This window comes from Theropithecus gelada, chromosome 15 (genome assembly GCF_003255815.1).
Source record: "Theropithecus gelada isolate Dixy chromosome 15, Tgel_1.0, whole genome shotgun sequence".
Taxonomy (NCBI): Eukaryota; Metazoa; Chordata; class Mammalia; order Primates; family Cercopithecidae; genus Theropithecus; species Theropithecus gelada.
In genome coordinates, this window is record NC_037683.1 from 89,370,825 (window position 1) to 89,388,337 (window position 17,513).

Consider the following 17,513-nt stretch of genomic DNA (forward strand, 5'->3'; position numbering starts at 1 on the left):
TAAGTAAACTTCAGGGTCTTACTCAGGGGATACTGGGAACATGGGCTGGAAAATCATTTGGCTCCAGGCTGCATATTTATGAGATACCTTTCAATGAGTTTTTAGATACAGTTTTGTGCCCTGGCTGGATTGAAATATAATGTTCATTTGAAAACTTTCATCTCATGTCTCATTACCACATCTCACTGCTTCTAGTACACTAGGAGCTAATACACATTGTGCATTCCAGAACTATCTGGTGAATAGCATAGTTGTATTTGGAGGTTACATGTAAATATTGAAATAAATAAGCTACAGATTTTGGCATTCCTTTTTTTTTGTAATACAGTAGGAACCTAATATAGTAATACAGTAATTCCTACTGTATTACAAAAAAAGGAATGCCAAAATATGTATATAGAAGTAGCCTGGGCTCTATCTCAAACTTTTCAAGGCCCTTCTGAAACCCTATGTTATTCCTTAAGATACTGCTTTTTTCTCCCGTTTTAATCCAGCCTATATGTATATAGGTCTTATTTATAGGTCCAGTTTGTTCTCAAATGATTTATAGTTTTCTAATCATTGGAGGAAATAAAGGAAAACGAAAGGCAATGCAAAATGTTATCTACAAATCGTGTCACAAATTCGCTGTATCATCATGTACCTGGAATGACTTGGCTGTGCATCATTAACTTGTAACAGATTTAAACTAATTATTAACTCAACCAGATGGATTTAGTTGAGTGTTATCATAAAGGGCTCTGAGATGTGAGAGTATGACGAAGTTCCATAAAATTTATTGCTTGAGTCTTGTTGGATTCAGTGTTCCCTTAAGGCACTGCCTTTTGCCCCCACAGCACCATGTCAGATTTAGTTGTTACTTACTATTAGGAAGAGTGTGTTTAAATTAATATTTGTCTTGAAAGAAATGCCACTTCCAACAGTCCATGGCTTTAGAGGAGCCCTAATACTTGTCTCCTAAAATATAAATGACCTTTAGGTAGTTTTAGAGGACCCAATGACCTAAAACCCAATGACGATTGGGTTTTAGAGTTGGGAGCAAGAATGTCACCTGACCCCCTCATTGCAAAAATGAAAAAACTAAGTCCCCTTTCAGTATGGAGAGAACACTGAACTGGTATTTAGCAGACCTGAGTCCCAGTATCTTCAAGTTCTGATTACAAAAGCAACTCCTGAGAGTTGCCTCATTAATAGCATAGCGAAGCTTTTCTATTTCTCAGGATCCTCAGTAGGATGTATATATTTCCTTAATAATTCTTGCTAATAATTTTTGTATTTATCAGGGCCTGTGTTTCTTTAGGAGATACATGTGTGGGGAAAATTGGTCAAGGGAGTTAGCATGTATAGGTATATGGCATATAAGCAAATAATTCAATTTTAGAGGTAGTATTTTTTTCCCTAGTTCTGTGAAAATCTGGCTTTTTACACTCCTTTCATTAAACTGCCTTGATAAGAAACGATAAATATTCCACACTTTGATACAGCAATAGGTGTGAGGAATAGTTTACAGTTCTACCTTGGTGACTGTTTAAGAATAAGGTAAATGATTGATTGAATGGCTAAAGCATGCCCATCTTGGTCTGTCCCTTGGAACCAGAGAACTCTTTCCTAGGGGAAGTTAGAAGGCTCATTTTGGGGAGGCGTGCATAGTGATGGCTTTTCCAAGTAGGAATCTGACCGTGTTATAATGGGGATGCCTTTACCCATGACTGCAGTGCTCAGGGCCGGTAAGCTAACCTTGGCTTTCCTTGGCTGATCCTGACTGTATTATATAGTTTGTGAAATTGTGTGATGAGGAGTAAGTTGCTGCCTCCATCATGTTGAGCAGCCTGTTCTGTTTTGGGGGTCTGTAGAAGTTATACAGTAACCAAATCAATAGAATAGAGACATATCTGCATATCTAATGTAGTCACTGTTAAGAATCAAAATTAACATGATACATTTCAAGTAGGAGAAAGTGCTTGTGGCTGTGGGAACCATTCCCCACTCTTGGTCTTTATCACTTTAATTTCTTGGGGCTTTAAACCTATTTCACAACTTAGTGACAGACTGTTGGCATGTTAGAACTAAGAGGGAGGAAAACTTATGAAGCCCTGTTCTTCCACTAAATTACCTGCATGTATTTGAACAATGCAAATAAAACAGTCAGGCAATATCCAGTGTTTGGAATATTAAGGTAATTCATGGATTAATTTTCAGTTGTGTAGAAACCTCTGATGGAAGCTTAATATATATTAAATGTACTTTTTCTTCATTTATGCAGATATGAGGAATTGTCCAGATAAGTATAAGTCTTGAGTTACTACAAAAATCTATAAATGTTGCAGTGATTCTTTTGGCAAAACACTGTATTGAGTTTATCTTTTACATCAACAGTAAGTACTTAGAATGATGGAAGAGAGATACTTAAAAGTCAATCTAGTGCGGGAAGTTCCATGTTCTTAAACATCACTTCTAACTTTCTATTTTATGGATACAAACATTTACTTGGTAGGCATAATGGTTATTTAAACTCTTTTTTGGGTTTATTTGACATATATTTAAGACTAAGCAAACTGCCGAGATAAAGGTCAGTGGACTTTTTATGTTAAGAAAGAAAATTAAAAGCTTGGCACTTTAAAACCAGGCTCAGGAATTGTTGAGATAAAGATATTAATCTTAAAGTTAATCAGGTCAGGGTTCAAACTTTAATAAAAATTGAAAATATGACTCCAAGCACCAATTATGATATACTGTACCATTTAGCCTATTTAGGTTTAATATAGTATGGTGAAAATAGCACTGAGCTTGGTGTCAGAAAAATCTTGTTTCTGTCTCTTGCTATTAGTATAAACTTGGGTAAATTACTGAATTTTGCGGAGCCTCGGTGTTATTATTTCAAAAATGGAGATTATAACTTATTCATTCTGTAAATGTTTACTCGGCAACCACTCTATCCCACCCACTGTGATAGGTGCTGGCAATATAGCGGTGTGTTTAAAGTAAGGAAATAAACTGCTTGACCAGATAGAGAGTAACTGGGGAAGGCAATTTAGCAGAGAGGTCAAAGAAGACTTTGACTTCTGAAGAAGTGATATTTGAGCTAAGATCTAAAAAACGAGAAGGAAGAAAGAAGCAAGAGATTGAAAAAAAGAGAATTCCAGGCAGATGGGACAGCAAGTGCAAGAGTTCTGAGGCTGGAAGGAAGGCCAGTGGGTTGCTGCATAGTGAGTGAGGGTTAGGGGGAGGTGTTAGGGGATGATATTAGACAGGTAAATGGGAGCCAGATAGGATAGCCCCTTGGGTCCAGTAAAGGCATTTTTGATCTTATTATAAAAGTAACAGGAAGTAATTGACAAGTTTCCCAAAGGGGTGATGTTACCTTACATAAAACAATGTAAGGGAAAGCTCTTTAAAGATGGGAAAAGCAGGGCCGGGTGAGGTGGCTCACGCCTGTAATCTCAGCACTTTGGGAGGCCGAGGCGGGTGGATCATGAGGTCAGGAGTTCGAGACTAGCCTGACCAACATGGTGAAACCCTGTCTCTACTAAAAATACGAAAATTAGCTGGGCATGGTGGCACGTGCCTGTAATCCCAGCTATTCAGGAGGCTGAGGCAGGAGAATTGCTTGAACCCGGGAGGCTTGCAGTGAGCTGAGAGGTTGCAGTGAGCAGTGAATTGAAAGGCTGCAGTGAGCTGAGATTGCGCCACTGCACTCCATCCTGGGTGACGGAGGCAGACTCTGTCTCAGATAAAAAAAAAAAAAAAAAGAAAAAACATGGGAAAAGCATATGAATATAAGCAGTTAATATTGGTGTTACATAGGATAAGACAGTAAGACAAAGACACGTGGCCTGATAAGTTATTTATTCTGTTTACAAGGTTGTAACACTGTTGAAGTGGACAATCACGTACGATGCTGAAACACACAGATAATCCAAAACACCTGGCATTTTTTTGTGTGTTTTGGGAACAAGTGTGTGTGAAGTGAGAGGCAGCAGATCTATCTTGGTAATATTTTAATTAGGCTGATACTCAAATTTTTGTTGCTTTGAGCATGATCTGCTGAAGAACCATGTGTCACCTGGGAGCTAGCATCAGATTCAATATTTGCCCCGAGGCAGCTCAAAGAGTAGATGGTTCATTTATGCAGAATCAGGATTTATAGTTCATGGATATCATGGGCAGACAGTATCAGTAAAACAGAACCCCAAGAGGAGACATTGATAATTTGATGCAAATAAAGCCTGGTTTTACACATTGCACATATCTGCTGATATAATTGTAAAGATATTTGGGATTACTTTATTCATCTTGCTTGTGTTTGATGAACTCCTGTGAAGCCTGATAAGAATAACATTTTTCTACTAAGATATCTGTTGAGATATCTAAACATTTTACTTGAAAAGAGGAAGGAAAATTTAGAGATTATTATTGGTCCTTCCATTTAGGAAGTAGAAGCTAAGAAGAGCATTAACCTAAAGTAGAATATGGCAGGACCTAATGGTTATGGGAAGACAAACTTTTAACTTTTAATAGTTACAATTATTAGTATGCATGTCACCTGGGAATTTTTAGTTCTGAAATTTTACTCACTTGGTTATGAGGCGAACTGAGTTTTCCTCAAGATAGTTTCTCATAGGTAACTATACTTCTAATACTGTGAACATTATTAATGTTTTTTCATTATCTTCTAGAGTTGAGTTTGGATAAAACTCTTCTTGAAATCCCATTTTATTTTAAACATAGGTTGGGCCCTTAGCATTGTAAAATAATAAAAATTAATATAGACTGGGTGAGTATATGCAGCGTGTATTGGTGCTTCATCTTGACTGCACAGGTCAGGAAGGATGATAATGTGCTTGCACCTGCACCCTTTGTTGAATGTTGCTTCATCAACATGCTTGGTGACCTCCTTCTCACCTCGCAGACTGAGCTGGCTGAGCAGGTGATGACTAGATTCTGATTCAGTTAGGGTGGGGCTGATTAATATGCATTTCTGCCAAGCTCATAGATGCCAATGCTGCTGGTCCAATGCTTCTGGCCCCAGGGCCACACTTTGAGAGCCACTGATTTATAGATTTTTATTACTGCTTTCAAGACATTTATATTAGGTGTTGTATGGCTGATAGCACTTAGGAGACATCAAACTATACACAGCTTCTCATCTTTGTTTCAAAATTGCCAGCTGTGTTTTTTTTTTTTTTTTTTTTTTTTTCAGTTTACAGTAGTTCCAAATGACTCCATCATGTAGCATAATCGTTTATATTTTGTTGTGACTAAGATGGTCATGTTAGTGGAAAGCAGCACTTTACTAGAAATGCTGAAATATTTCATTTATTTCATAAAAGGGAGGCTTTACATATTGTAAATGATTCTCAAGGTTGCTTTTTGCACTGTGTAGTTCCAAATGTTGATGTGGTTGCTATGGCTTTAGGGAAGTTCTTCAATTGAATAACATCAATTTGATCATATATTTTAATCTAAACAAATAACTTCTTAATGTTTGCCTTTCCTTTTGCATTACCTTTTCAACCAGCTCTCTTGATGACAGGGCTTTTCTCTATAGAGTTAAAAAAATCAGGTTTATTGAGGTATCATTTGCATGCAGTGAAATTCACTGTACAATTCTGTACGTTTTGACAAATGCGTATGGTTGTATAGCCACCACCATAAGAAAGATATAGAAAAATTCCTTTGCCTCGAAAAATTCCTTAGTGCTGCTGTGTGGTCAGCCTTTTGCCTTACCTCTCACCTCTCACCTCTGGCAGCTGCTAATGTGTGTTCTGGTGTACCTTTTCTTTTCTAGAAGGTCATATAACTGGAATAATACAGTAGGCAGCCCTCTGAGTTTTGCTTTTTCCTTTGTGGTAATGCATCTGAGATTCATCCTTGATTAATTAATCAATAGTTTGCTCCTTTTTATTGTTGAGCAGTATTACATTGTATGGATGTACCGGTTTATCTGTTCACCAGCTGTAGGGCATTGGGTGGTTTCCAGTGTTTGGTGATTATGACTAAAGCTGCTCTAACAGTCATGTACAAGTTTTTGAGTGAACGTTGAGTTTTTATTTTTCTTGGGGGAATATACTTAGGAGTAGGATTTCTGCATTGTATGTTAAGTGAGTATTTAATTTTATGTGAAACTGCCAAACTGTTTTCCAAGTATTCCCAACAACAACGTATGAGTATTCCGCTTACTCCACATCCTCACCGTCGTTTGATATTCCATTTTTTCCTTTTATTTTTATCTGTTTTGATAGGTATATATCTGTAATGTCTTTAATTAATACAACAAGCCAATAGCTGCCAACAGCGTCTGAACCTCAGGAACTGTAAAAAGAGGACCCATCCTCACATCTGCCTAGATGCAGAACTTCACATCTGGTTAAAAGCCTCGCCCACTTCCTCTCTGCCATTATCCACAGATGCTGCTGCTCTTCCCCTACTCTGGGCCCACTTTTGTGGTCACCACGGTGCAGGTGCTAACTCTACCAATCCTTAGAAGGACTCAGATGGGAACAAGTGAACAAAAAGCATCTCTGGCCTGGGGGTGGTGGCTGACGCCTGTAATCCCAGCACTTTGGGAAGCCGAGGTGGGTGGATCACCTGAGGTCATGAGTTTGAGACCAGCCTAGCCAACCTGGTGAAACCCTGTCTCTACCAAAAAATACAAAAATTAGCTGAGTATGGTGGCACATGCCTGTATTCCCAACCACTCAGGAGGCTGGGGGAGGAGAATCACTTGAACGCGGGAGGCAAAGGTTGCAGTAAACCACTGCACGCCAGCCTTAGAGATAGAGTGAGACTCCGTCACACACAGACACAGAAAAAGAAACATCTCTGAACTGAACAGCCATTAGCAAAGATATGGGGGAGCTTCTCCTCCTCATAGGGTTTTTAAACTTGGAGTGACAGGGCCATAAGCTGTCCCAAGCTAGACTCTATCACATGTTTTTTGTTTTGTTTTGTTTTTTAAGAGGTGGGGTCTCTGATGATGGTGACTTACTCCTTATATGAAAATTAATTCAAGATGGATTAGAGACTTAAATGTTAGACCTAAAACCATAAAAGCCCTAGAAGAAAACCTAGGTAATACCATTCAGGACATAGGCATGGGCAAGGACTAAACGTCTAAAATACCAGAAGCAATGGCAACAAAAGCCAAAATTGACAAATGAGATCTAATTAAACTAAAGAGCTTCTGCACAGCAAAAGAAACTACCATCAGAGTGAATGGGCAACCTACAGAATGGGAGAAAATGTTTGCAATCTACTCATCTGACAAAGGGCTAATATCCAGAACCTATAAGGAACTCAATCAAATTTATAAGAAAAAAACAAACAACCCTATCAAAAAGTGGGCAAAGGATATGAACAGACATTTCTCAAAAGAAGACATTCATACAGCCAACAGACACATGAAAAAATGCTCATCATCACTGGCCATCAGAGAAATGCAAATCAAAACTACAATGAGATACCATCTCATACCAGTTAGAATGGCGATCATTAAAAAGTCAGGAAACAGCAGGTGCTGGAGAGGATGTGGAGAAATAGGAACACTTTTACACTGTTGGTGGGATTGTAAACTAGTTCAACCATTGTGGAAAACAGTATGGCGATTCCTCAAGGATCTAGAACTAGAAATACCATTTGACCCAGCCATCCCATTACTGGGGATATACCCAAAGGATTATAAGTCATGCTGCTATAAAGACACATGCACACGTATGTTTATTGCAGCACTATTCACAATAGCAAAGACTTAGAATCAACCCAAATGTCCATCAGTGACAGACTGGATTTAGAAAATGTGGCACATATACACCATGGAATACTATGCAGCCATAAAAAAGGATGAGTTTGTGTCCTTTGTAGGGACATGGATGCAGCTGGAAACCATCATTCTCAGCAAACTATCACAAGAACAGAAAACCAAACACCGCATGTTCTCACTCATAGGTGGGAACTGAACAATGAGATCACTTGGACACAGTCAGGGGAGCATCACACACCGGGTCCTCTTGTGGGGAGGGGGTAGGGGGGAGGGATACTATTAGGAGATATACGTAATATAAATGACGAGTTAATGGATGCAGCACACCAACATGGCACATGTATACATACATATGTAAGAAACCTGTGCATTGTGCACATGTACCCTAGAACTTAAAGTATAAAAAAAAAAAAAAAAAAAGGTGGGGTCTCTCTCTATCACCCAGGCTGGAGTGCTGTGGTGATGAGAGCTCATTGCAGCCTCAAACTCCTGGGCTCAAGCGATCCTCCTACCTCGGCCTCCCAAAGTGCTAGAATCTATCACATGTTTTTAATTTAATGCTCACATCTTGTCTACTCTGAATCTTCTCCTTTAAGAATAAAATGGGTTATTTAAAATGCTATAGAGCTCAAGGCCGGGTGCGATGGCTCATGCCTGTAGTCCCAGCACTTTGGGAGGCCAAGCTGGGTGGTTTGCCTGAGCTCAGGAGTTCGAGACCAGCCTGGGCAACACGACAAAACCCTGTCTCTACTAAAAATACAAAAATTAGTTGGGCATGGTGGCACACACCTGTAATCCCAGTTACTCTGGAGGCTGAGGCATGAGAATAGCTTGAACCTGGAAAGCAGAGATTGCAGTGAGCCGAGATCACACCACTGCATTCCAGCCTGGGTGACAGAGTGAGACTCTCCCTCCAAAACAACAACAACAACAATAACAACAACAATAAAATTAAAAAAAAATGCTATAGAGTTCAAAATAGCCTCTGTTTACCAGTATGAAAAAATGTTGGCAATTCTGAATCTGATTATACCATACACATTCAAATACATATTTTCTAAATTTTTTTTTGAGGGGAGAGAGAGCTTTTGGGATCATTAATGGAAGGCATAAAGAATGAAACATGCCAGTTACATTAGTTTTAAAATAAAAAGGTGATTACAGATTTTTTTCATTTAAGCTTATTTTAATTAACTAGGTAGGAATATTTAAATGGAGATTGCAGGATTCAGGGTAAATGTTTCTATTTCTGCTGAATGAGATGGATGAATTGAAACGGTAGTTCTTCACCTTGACTGCATATTAGAATCGCCTAGTCGGTTTTCAAAGAGAAAAGTACCGATGCCCTGGCCTTAACTCAGACCCTTAAGTCAGAATCAGAATCTCTGGGGGAGGTATGTGGGGGTCAGGGGGTCGGTCCTTTGGCATGAGTACTTTTTAAAGTCCCCATATAATTCTAATGCATGGACAGCGTTGAGCATCACTGAACCTAAAGTGAACATATACTGTTCTAGGCAGTAATTCTAGCAATGTTTTCACCTATAAAAATATGTACTATTTTCTGTTTGTTTCCATCTATGTGGCAATGCTTCAGGTTCCTGAGATGATGCTACAGAAAGGAGTGCAGACCCCATTTTCAGACATGTGTTCCTTCTCTCAGCCTCTCTTGGGCTCTCTGTTTCATTTGTGTGTGTGTGTGTGTGTGTATGGGAAATGTGTGTCTTAAAAACAGGTGGGATAGCTTAAATATTAAACAATAATTTCTGTAAGTTTCTCCAGAAATTACTTACAGATGGGTTTTGAAGAAATTTTCATAAGAATAGCTGACTATAAATAGCAGTAATAAATGCTCTTATCTGAGGACTGGAGTACATGGGTTATTTTATATTAAGGATATAATTACTCATTTTGGACAAAAATGGATTGAAGAAAATAACAGTGTAATGTCATTGCCAGGTCATTCTTAAATAACTGTTATAAACGTACTGTAAGTTGAATGTTGAACCCAGTCCTTATCTGTAGTGTGCTAATATGAAAATTTATTTGAGTACTCTTGGGAGAAATGTTCTAATTCAGTAGAGGACATATATTTCAAACTCACAGTTGACACCATGGGGTTGGCAGAATCAAGTCAGGACATTATCTTCATATCAACAGGGACTGTGTTTTGTTCACTCTATCTGCAGTGTCTTTGGATCATTGCTTGGCACATAGTACACACTCAATTAATGGATGAATGTCTGATAGCCTGTAAAAGCATTGGTAGTGTACAGAAAATGAAATTCAACCTTTGACAGAAATACAGATTTCTATCATTTACATGTACATTAAAAAAATTAAAGTACAGACTGGAGGAGAACCAAGTTAAAAAGAGTTCCCAAGGATTATATATTCTGCTAAAGTATTCTAATTTTAAACTACTTTATTAGAAGTACATTGCCATGGGAGGTCATGGTGTCATGGAGTCCATCCCGACTCCCCCTTACCTGGAGTTGAGATGTGTTATGTTCCGGGCTCCAGGGTTTCTGGGGAGACATTACAGATGGCTTGTCTAGGGGAAGTAACCTGCAAAAGCTTGTTACATGAGAAAAAATGGAGAAACTTTGAGGTTTGGCCAGAAACAAGGAAGACCCAGTAGGGATCTGTCGGCTGTCTGCCATGTAGAAGAGGAATGATGCTCTTGGGTTGTTGCCTTGAGTAGTCAGTGGACCTAGGCTAATTATTGGGAAAAACTTTCTAACAAATGGGCTGCCCCAGAAAATGCAGCACCCTAGCCAATTGGAAGGAAGGATTCCTGCATCCAGTGGGGAAGGGCAGACTAAAATCTTATGAAGGTGTTTTCCGGCTCTGAGAGTCTGTGGTTTGCTTTGAGGCAAATCTCATGTCCCTTGTGAATAGTTGGACAGACCATCGGATTTTCACATGAACCTGGGAAAATCTGGTGCTTATTCAATTTGCTGTGTCTTAAGTTTCCTTGGTGAAAGTGTTGTATCTGTTTCTTACCTGCTCAGGATTCGTAATCAAGATGTTTTTGATGACTTGCTAGTAAGGTAAACTATGAGGACTTAAATTCTTCTGTACTCTATTCAGGTGGCTTTAGAATAAAATAACGAGGCTTCATATTAGTGAGGGCAAGGAGGTGAGACAGGTTGGGTATACTATGTTAGCATACCCATGCAATTGAATGTGGCTCTACAAAACCCTTTGAGTAAGTTTTAAATAAAATCAAGTTGTTGTACCTGGAAAAAGCATAGATTTTTGGAGTCAGGCTGACCTGGTTTCAAATCCTGGCCTGGACACTTCTTCACTTGGGCATATTACTTAACTTCTTTTAGGTTTAGAGTCTGTTTCCTTGTGCATAAAATTAGAGTAATTCTCCCTCCTTTGGAGGGTTGTTGGGAAGGTTAGACATAATATAGGGAAAGCATTCAGGAAGTGGGAATGTTTATTGGTAGTCATGTTAATTACACAGTGGCTTTGAATAGATAAGCCATTTACTAGTTCTATTTTTCTAGGTAAATTGCTTCATTTTGGACTTCAGTTTATTTTGAGGATTAAACAAGATCAAGATTATGTGAAAAAAAGTGCTTAGCAGAGTACCTATATTGCTATAGCTATATTGGTATAACTATTTGGAAGCTGATAACCAAATACCTGAGGATTCCTGAAAATTACGAAGAATAAAAAGGCACCAAATTCAAATGGTCATTTCCTTTTCTTATGGGTGTCTCCTGAGGTACTACTTCTACCTTGTGTTAGGTTCCTATTGCTGCTGTAACAAATTACTACACTCTCAATGTCTTGAAACAATGCAAATTTTTTATCTTGCAATTCTGGAGGCTAGAAGTCCTAACCAAAAATTGAGATACTGGCAGAGCTGTGCTCCTTCAGGAGATTCTAGAGGAGACTTCGTTTCCTTGCTTTTTCCAGCTTCCAGAGGTTGTCTGCATTCCTTGGCTTGTTGCCCCTTCCACCATCTTCAGAGCCAGCAGCATAGCATTTCCAAATCTTTCTCCAGTCTCTGCTTCCATCTCTTTCTTTCTGACTTCTGCTTTGGTTATCACATCTCTTTCTCTAATTGCTGCCTCCTCTTTTCTTTATAAGGACCCTTGTGATGTTACTAAACCCCATCTCAAGATCCTAACTTAATCATACCTGCAAAGTCTCTTTTGCCATAAAGGTAACATATTCATAGGTTTTGGAGGTTAGGATGTAGACATTTGGTGGGGAGCAGTAATCAGCCGACCACATACCTGCATTTCATAGAGATTAGACATCTGAAATCATAGAGATTATACATCTTTCCTTGAGCACCCTGATTTAAAAATGTCTGTACTGTAGTGATTTTGCTCTGAATTCTTGCCCTCCAATGCCATTCTCTGAAGAGCTCAAAGCTGAGTCTGAACCTGAAGGAATTTAGGAAGGAATCAAGGATTCTCTGAATGATTGACTTAAACCTAAAGTCTAAGAAAAATAGCTTTTGTGTCATTGTGTGGCATTCTACTGCCTGTTGCAATAGCATTTACAAATCTTGGGTGTCAGGATGCTGTGCTTGTTTTGGAGTCAGGCTGGCATGGTTTCAAATCCTGGCTTGGACACTTTGAGGTGAAGGTATGCCTTAAAAATACTTTATTGCCGACATGGAAACACTAATGTAAGTTCTCTGGGGTCAGCGGTATAACCAGGTGTGAAGGCCAGGATTCTTGTCCCCATCCCCCGCCCCCAGAGAAAAGGAATGAGCTCTCTCTTACTCTTGGAGATACTTGGCAATCTCTTTTTGCATCTGCTCAAAGTAGATGGAAATATTCCTAGAAAATATCCCCTCTCTATACAACTCTTAGAAATACAGCTTGCTGGACAGCGGTTGAGATCTCTGGGTAACTGTAGCTTTAAGTTCATCCTTAGAAGCTTTGTATTTCAAACATCTTTTAGAGTAGTGAGGAGCATCTGCTCTGGAATTAGGCTGCCCACCATCAGTCTTAGCTTCATCCTTTAACTGTGTGGCCCTGGGCAGGTTCTTACACTCTGTGAGCCTCTGCTGTCTCGTGTGTAGACCAGGGATGATGATAGCCTGCTGATACTGTTGTGAGTCCGCAGTGAAGTAATAGCTGGCTTGTACTCCATAAATATTAGCAGTTCATCAGATTGCTGCATTCCCTTGACTTCTGACTTACTATTTTAAAATTAATAGCCTTGTTATAAGTATGATTTTTGTTTAGTGATTTGAAGAAGTCATTAACTGTGATGGGATGAGGGAGGGGACTGAGAAATATAAAGACAGACTATGATGATTATGTAGTTATTGGTGATATATTCTTAATTTCAGATATATTTTTTATTCATTCACCATTTATTTACTAAGCATAGAGCATATGCTACATTATATGTCAATGATTTACCCAAAAAGGGCTATACAAAAATGAGCAAGAAACTTTCCCTAAAGTTTAGAGACATGCCCACTGTTATTTTGAGTTCCTCAATGCCAGGGGCTATTCATTCATTGCTTTATTCTACTCATTTATTGAGTGTGCCCGGCACTGTTAATAGGAGCTGAGACTAATCCAGCAGTGAATAAAACAAAAATTTCTGCCCTTATGGGGCTAACATTCTAGTGGGGAAAGACAACGATAAATGGGTCACATAAAGAGAAATAGATATGTTATATGGGGATAAGTGTTATGGAGAAAAATAAATCAGGGTATGGGGTATGCCAGAGGGGCAACAGTAACTTTAAACTGGATGGTCACAGAAAGCCTCCCTAAGAAGGTGGTCTTTGAGAAGTGGGGAGGTGAGTTCTAGAGATTTCTGGAGGAGCATTTCAGCCGGAAGGAAGGAGGTGCAAGGGCCCCAAGATTGAGAATGCTCTTGGTGACGAAGGAAAGCAATTGTGGCCTCCTTCTCATGGATTCTCCTTTGAATATTACGGAGTTTAGAACACAGAAGGCAAGTAGTTACAATTATTTTAACATTCTCACATTTAGCCAAGTGCTAAGGAAGCATCACACTTAAATTTTAATGAAAACAGTATCTCATGCACTTCCTCTGTAACTTTCTGTCTAAATCAGAAATGAGTTTAACAAGTAGAAGTTTCAGACTTTTCAGTTTTGAGCATTGGAAAGAGGTTGGTCAACAAGAACAATGGTCTTGATGACTTGGTTCTTCCCCGTCTCACCTGAGCAGGTAGGAGGAACAGGTAGGTGTGAGCTGGAGGACACATTCCAGCTCCACATCGTGGATTCTTTCATTTCCCAATCTCCAAGTCACTCTGTGGATTGCAAAGAGATAACCAGAATTCAGAAAAGGGGAATTTATAACTTTTTTGAAATCACTGGTTATTGAGGTATAATTTACATATCCCAGATGTAGCTATTCCTGTATATAGTTGGCTGAGTGTTGACAAATGTACATACCCAGTGGTGTGCTGGTAAATAGTTAACTGGCTCTTCTTGGAGAAAAGAAAGCCCTAATTTGTGACCTTCGCCAGTTTTTTGTAATGTAAAATACTTCTATCCTTGTTGATGTTAAGTCATCAACCTGCTGTCACTGAATAGGGTGCTGGAAAAGATGTGTTTGGATGTTGGAAGCCGATGAGGAGGAGCTGTTTCCAGCACACACCTTTGCACTTATTACCAATGGGATCACCATCATAATCAAAATGCAAAACATTCTCAGTGTGGGGCTCCAGGCATCTCCCATCCTGTTCCTGCTCCACACCCAGGCTATCACTGATCTGTTTTCATTCACTATACAGTAGGTTTATCTGTCTTAGAATTTTATGTTAATGGAACCATATAGTATGCACTTTTTTGTGTTAACATATTTTGAAATGTATTCATGATTGACTGTTCCTCTTGTTTTCCATTACTGGGTATAATTCTATTATATGCCATATGATCTTTTTTTAATCCTATTATATTCTATTTTATACTTTATAAAAATAAGTTATGGTACATATATTTTTTCATTCACCTATTGATGGACATTTGCATTGTTTCCAGTTTGGGGCTACTATTAAGACAATTCTATGAACATTTGTGTATGAGTTTTGTCTAGAAATAATGTTTTAATTTCTTTTGGGTAAATACCTAGAGACAAAATGTCTAGATCATGAAGAGAGTGTGTGTTTCATAAATGGCCAAATGGTTTTGCAAAGATGTTGAACAATTTTATGCTCCTATTAGCAATATATGAGAATTCTCATGCCCGACAATCTCATTAAAACTTGGCATTGCCTGTCTTGTTAATGTTAGCTGTTGTAGTGTGTGTGCAGTGCTATTATGATTTTAATTTGCATTCGAGCATCCTTTCATGTGTGTATTGGCCATTTGTAAATCTTTTTTTTTCTCTTTTTTTTTTTTTTTTTTTGAGACAAAGTCTTGCTGTGTCACCCAGGCTGGAGTGCAGTGGCGCAATCTCGGCTTACTGCAAGCTCCGCCTCCCGGGTTCATGCCATTCTCCTGCCTCGGCCTCCCCAGCAGCTGGGACTACAGGTGCCCGCCACCACACCCGGCTAATTTTTTTGTATTTTTAGTAGAGATGGGGTTTCACGGTGTTAGTCAGGATGGTCTTGATCTCCTGACCTCGTGATCTGCCCACCTTGGCCTCCCAAAGTGCTGGGGATTATAGGCGTGAGCCACCGCACCTGGCCATTTGTATATCTTCTTTCGTGAAATGTCCGTTCCAGCTTTTGCCCCTGTGGTTAATTTGTGTGTAGAATGAAGGTAAACTACTTTTCAAAGAGGAGGTACAGAATTTGGAGGAATCTATAAATTGAGGAAGGCAGGAGGGAAAACCAAGCAGAGAAGCAGCCCGAGAGAAGTGACAGGTTCTTCAAGGGGGCCACAGTGCTAGTGACCCCAGTGCTTCATAACTAGGTGACCAACTGTCCCTATTTCAGCACTGAAAAATCCTGTGTCCCAGGAAATTCCTTAGTCTTGGGTAAACTCTCTGTGGGGGTCAGTTGGTCACCTTTCAGAACTATGTACAAGGAAGCTGCAAACTCTGTGTCATTAGACTGGTGAGGGGTTTCGCTGCATGCTCAGGTGAAGCCGCCAGTGGTGAATGATTTCTAAAAGGCCACACAGCTCCTCAGGGGCAGAGCCAGTGTAACGCATGGGTCTCAGCTCTCTGTTCAAAAGTCATCAGCTTGCTTGTGATACGAAAATGTAGGAACATTGGGAAGGTGCCCTCCTGCTGCTAGAGAAAAAAGTAAACCCAAAACTTCAATGGTTATTTTTTCAAAATAACAGGCTCTGTGAACGCATTTATTTGGCTCAAGTTTTAATTTTCTCATCAAATGCAGTTGTCCCTGAAAGAACTGAAACATTGAGTCTACCGGTCATTTATTAGTATAAAATACTTTACAACGCCTTTCCTAAGAACACGCTTTGGTTCTAGAAAGGATAGAGATAGGAGAATTCTCGGTGCAAGGGTGACGGGCTACCACTCAGGAAGAAAAAGCACAAAAACTTGACAGAATCAGGAACAAGAGATGAAATTCATTGACTTAGAGTTGTGTATAGAGTTGTGTTAGTGTGTGACTGTATAGAAGAGGAGCTTTAGAGGGCTAAGAGTGAAGAAATTATTCTCTCTTTCCTTTATGTAGCTAGCGTTAAGGAAAAGGTTGGGCTTTGCACTATTTGCTATTGATTTTATACTTCATATACTCCTGTTGTTTCTGATTTATTTATAAGATACCCCCATGTTAGTTATATATTGCTTCTTGTTTTAGTCCTTGCTGCTATTGAATAACGTAACCACGATCAGCTTTTGTTTTACATTACCCTGGAGAAGCTAGATGGAATGCCTGCTTATAGATAATATCACTGCTCTTTTTTCATACACTGCCTTTCTACTGAATAACTTCCAACATGTTGTGACATTTTGCTTCTTGATATTTATTAAATGCCCAATAGTATGCTTGGTGCTGTTGAAAGAATACAAAAGATAATTCTCGTCAGTAAGGAACATGCATATTAATAGATGAGAGGCATAAACATGCTTTTATATATATATATTCCTAGAAGGTGATAGATTATTTTGTTTAGATGGGGCAGAATAATTGAACTAAGGCACTTTACTCTTTAACTGTTGTCTTGCAAGCAAAATGAAACAAAATAAAGGGTAGAGATGTCTGAACCCACAACTTTCAGAACCTTGGAAGAGTTGGTACTGCAGTTAAGGTAGAACTAAACCATTTTTGCTGAAATCAGCCTTGATGTGATAATTCTTTGATACTCATACTAGAGATTTTGAGCTGCATGTAGCTCTACTGTATGTGGTTTTAGTGATTTAAGTATTCTGATATTTATTTATGTATGTATTTATTTTATTTATTTATTTTTGAGACAGAGTCTTGCTCTGTCGCCAGGCTGGAGTGCAGTGACATGATCTCGGCTCACTGCAACCTCTGCCTCCCTGGTTCAAGCAATTCTCCTGCCTCAGCCTCCCGAGTAGCTGGGACTACAGGCGTGTGCCACCATGCCCAGCTAATTTTTGTATTTTTAGTAGAGATGGGGTTTCACCATGTTGGCCAGGATGGTCTTGATCTCTTCACCTCATAATCCCCCCACCTCAGCCTCCCAAAGTGCTGGGATTACAGGCCTGAGCCACCGCACTCAGCTGGATTCTGATTTTTAGGCCATTCATTCAGCAGTCTTTAGTGAGATTCTATCCTATGTTGAGCCATGCACTAGGAGCTGGGAATAAAATGGTGAGCAAACAGATGTGCTCCTGTCTCAATAGAACATATGGG

The 17,513-nt window shown here is 39.3% G+C and overlaps 1 protein-coding gene across 2 annotated transcripts in view; it reads left to right on the plus strand.

Moving 5' to 3' along the window:
• PCSK5 (proprotein convertase subtilisin/kexin type 5) overlaps positions 1–17,513 on the plus strand; it is a 466,873-nt gene that overhangs the window by 21,229 nt on the left and 428,131 nt on the right. The gene's annotated exons all lie outside the window — the stretch shown is intronic.